This window comes from Dermacentor andersoni, chromosome 6, assembly GCF_023375885.2.
Source record: "Dermacentor andersoni chromosome 6, qqDerAnde1_hic_scaffold, whole genome shotgun sequence".
Classification (NCBI taxonomy): domain Eukaryota; kingdom Metazoa; phylum Arthropoda; class Arachnida; order Ixodida; family Ixodidae; genus Dermacentor; species Dermacentor andersoni.
The window spans coordinates 152,536,908-152,541,313 of NC_092819.1; the positions used below are offsets into that span (position 1 = coordinate 152,536,908).

General features: G+C 48.1%; 1 pseudogene; it reads right to left on the bottom strand.

The window, feature by feature from the left end:
- Positions 1-795: 795 nt before the first annotated feature.
- Positions 796-2,582, bottom strand: LOC126523756 (uncharacterized; annotated as a pseudogene).
- Positions 2,583-4,406: the final 1,824 nt, after the last annotated feature.

Here is a 4,406-nt window from a genome sequence, read left to right on the forward strand (position 1 = left end):
TCTGAGAACACGCTGCTGCACTGATATGATGAACTTTCTGATCGTCTGCTGCTTCCCGGCTCTTGAGGAAAAAGTGGTGCTATGCAAGTGCAGTCCTCAAAGGGGGAGCTTGCAGCTCTGTCATTGGACAGGGACTTGCACTGCTGCACTGATCACTGCTGCCTTAACCTTTTTCACTTTACTGGCCACTGTGGCTTCGGTAACTGTAGCGTGTGAAGGTGCCATGGAAGAAAAGACAAGATAACACATCCTGGCGTGTGCTGATGAAAGTTTTGCAATGTGTTATCTCTACTTTTACTCTGTGACAATGCAGCGCCTTCAGGAAATTGCAGCTGCGGAAAACACGAAGGCCTGTGAGGAGAAAGATTAGGGAAGTACTATCAGTGCAGCAGTGTACACACAGTTGTAAGCTACCCCTAATCCAGTGTTACCACCAAATGCCACCTATGCAGGTCGAAGGATGCCATTCAAGCACTCTCGACAGTAGTGCTAATGATTGTATTAGTGACAAGATGCTTGAAGCAGAAAGCTTGAACATGGCTTGAATAGGTGATTCGTGACAATGGCAATAGAACAGACAAGGACATGTTCCAGCACATAAGAAAAATGAAAAGACGTGCAGAGACAAAAGGATAACCTTTCTTTGAAAATGTCTTTGTATTTGAATTCCATCTATCCCAACTGTCGGCCTCATATCGAACAGACATTGTGGCCATTGGAGGCATAGCAATATGGCAGTCAGATGACTGACTATGGCAGTTTTGGTTAATATAAGTCCGTCGACCACTGACAGCTTCAGTGAAAGTGCAAAAGAGAAACAACAACATATCCTTGCTTGTAGTTAAGCCTCAGGCACTGAGGAGTATTCAGGAGGTGATCAAGAGGCCAGATCTTACTTCTATTACTTAAGGTGTCGCAGCGCCAAATACTCAATTGAGACGACTTGAGTGGAAGTTTGAAAAAGTCCCTGGCATTTGGTAAAATCCCACCCTCGAAATAGTCTCTCATTGTTTCCAGAACAACCACAGGAGCGCTGTCACTCAGGAAGCAGTCTTCAGGCTACACATGTTGCAGTTTCTGCTCGACTTGGTTCTTGTACGAGTGCCTCAGTTCGGAGATTCTCCTAGGTAGCTGTGAAAGGGGCTTGTTGGAGGACAGCAGTAACTCCTTCATTCATCCAAGGTAGCTTTCAAAAGGGAATGCAGTAAACTGATCCAATGGGCCATGGTCCCGGCACTGGTCAGCAAGATGAATTAGTCAGTGCACATTGTATAACAGCTGGTTTTTTTCCCATAGCTCACTAAACTCTTGAACAAAGTACCTCAGCACATCTTTGGCGAAATCATTGTATTTACAGTAGTGCTGAGGTGATGCTAAAGTTCTGATAGCTACAAGAAACATTAGAAAATGTTTGTAGTAGAATGGAGGCAGAAGAGGCTTTAGGACAACAGGCCCAACATAAAGGACGAATGTCCGAAACTCTGTTGCCTTCCAACGATCACGTTCATCGTACCCCTTGGCTTTCGCTGGAAATATGTTGGAAATGCTTTGGATGCCTCTCGCAGGCTTTCATTTAGTTGGCAACGATACAGTCTGCTCAATCTATTACTGTGGCCTTGGCATACCCAATTCTTTAAGAGTCGTCGCATGACTGCCAGGCAAACGAGATGCGTGTATTCCGATGGGAAAAATGCAATCATGTCGACATCAAACGATAGGAATGTTGAAAAACCACAATGGTGGCGCTTGTTCTCTTGAGATCGAAATTATGCATTCCTACGTGTTGGTGCGTGCAGTTTGAAAAATCTGAGCCGGTTTTCAATGTGCCGCCCTTTTTGGTTGCATCGCTCACACGCATAATATCCAGTGTGGCCAACAATACATTTCACGTAGCTCCTTGCTGGAGCATCGCACACCAGGGCTGCAATGCTCACCTGTACTCGAACATATCCGATGATTAACCCTTCAGAGGCAAGCTCCGAGACCTCTAGCACAAATGGCTCTAGATAATCATGCAGACATGGTGGCTTCCCTGCACCACCTTACACACTTACAACAAATGGTGGTGATGCCTCCACATTTGTAATGCGCTACAAAATGGGCCAGAAGGCAAGCTAGCTACTTTTGTAAAGAGGGACTCCATCGATGTTGCCCTGTAGCTTCAGTTCACTTGGAACCACTTGCCCCGGCGGCAACACTTGACGAATTCCTGCTGCAAGGCCAAAGTGCACAAAAGATCCATTTTGCTCCACCTGAGCTTTGCGCTCAGTTCTCAAAACTGTCCTAGCATCCTTCGGAAGGTCAGAGATGCCTCTTCGACGGCAGAAATCTAGGACATCGTTAATGCATGCATGCGTCATATTATGTTTGGAAGCAATGACAGCAAACTCTACACTTGCTGTCATTTGTTCAGGAAATACATGAGACAGCGCTGCTCTACAAGTGAGCGCTATTTCCTCATCTGACCCCGTGCAGCACTCTGAAGCAACAAAGTCATCAGAGTCATCCCAAGGTTTGCTACGTTGGAGACTACCTTTGTCACTTGAGCTACTATCAGAGTCACTGTGCTCACGTGAAGACATATCCACAATTTCTGATTGGAATTCCTCAACAAAAGGTGCACCTTGTCCGCAGACGCTGTTGACTAAGGCTTCGCTTCCCGACTGCTCGTTCAACAGTTTGAGTGGAAGCTCACCCCCGTCATCCGTCGAAATTGAATTTCCCGATTGCCTGCTGCTTCTCAGCTTCGAAGGCGAAAGTGGCGCTGCGTGAGCACTGTCCGTAAAGGTGGTGCTTGCCGCTCTGTCGTCGGACAGGGAATCCGATGTAGGCCCAGCAACAAGCCGCGCAAGTCCTAGTTCATTTCATATATTGTCATACTCCTTTATTACACCTCTATATTTTCTCCACTTGGAATACATGGTGTGCGAAAGAGATGAGTCAGAAGCCCAAGCCTCAACGCTGCAAACCGTGCCAAAAAACGCAACACGACAGCGAGGCGAAGGCGTGGACAGCAGCAGGGCAGTGAGACAGTCAGTCAGTCACACCAAGGAGCAGCCGAGCAGCTAGCACATGAGCCGAATAGAATCAAACAGACCTTCGTCCGTTCGTCTTAAAGGTCTGCTTGATTCGCCCGCACCACTGTGAACCAGTTCGCATCAATTCACGAGAAGCTCGGAGCTCCATTTCTGCGGTGCAGGCACAGCGCGACACTCGAAACAAATGACAAGGTGCAGACGCGGTGCAGGCGTTCTGTCCGACTAATGTGCACAGAGTGCGTAAATTTTAAAGGTCCTGAACTTCTGGTATGATCAGCTTCTGAGGCGTTCATACACCCGCGCTTGTGTAGACACAGCAGATGTACGTAAGCGGGCTTTTAACGGCGCTTGCGCATATGGGCTATGTCATCTGCTGCGCCGCTGCTTCGCACCTGTACGTCTGCACGAAGCCGGCGCCGACGATAGAGAGCGTAGAGAGGACGCAACATGATCGCCAATCAGCTCCGCGCTTTTTCTGCACCTTTTGTAATGAATGGTGAGGTGCAGCACTTCGTGAACTGGTGCAGGTGAATCGAACGTACCTTAGGTGCGTTCGATTCCCCTACACCACCTACGAACCGTAGCGAAACCGCCACGGTAAGCTGGATTGTGGATCGGATTAATACAGCGATTATTACACTTTTTTGTTTTTGTGATTCTCTGATCCTGGTGCAACCCGCGCGACTGGAACGCACTTCACGGTGCGCTTGTTTTCATTGCGTATGACGAGCCGTAATTCATGAAGTAATAATGTACTTTTGCACGGGCGATTCGAGAGGTGGGGCATAGTGATGCCAAGAAATTTCGGGACTATAAAAGAACGTCGGTTCCTCGGTTCTCTTTCTCCTATCGTCTATCATCCCGGATACGTTTTAGTACACTGTAATCCTGAACATCGTCGCGCCATCGCCATCGACAGCCTTGCCGTAGCCTTGCCTTGTTCCCAACGTGCACGTGAGCACGCATTTCTTTTTTTCTTTTTTTTCATACGAGATTTTTCTTGTCGGGATTGTACCTTATATGCATTCTCATCTACGGGTCAACGTCGTGTGCGAGTATGTGCGTAGTTAACGGCACGTGCCCAATATGCAGCGAGCGCACGTGTGGCCAGGTGGTCGGTCGCGTACTACGTGATATCGAGATGAGCTCGATCATGCGCACATGTGCTATACTCCGGAATGGCACGGAGTAGAGTACTCTTTTGAAGCGCAGAAAGAGACTAAGCGTCTAATTCATGCACAACTTGCCCAATATAGCTGCCCCAGATCTTGAATGAGGTCTCTCAGGGATCTGCGAGTGTAGCCCGGCCACATTTCATCTCTGGCATCTTTTAGGGCAGCAGAGTCCACACCCAACCATGCCGGCCAG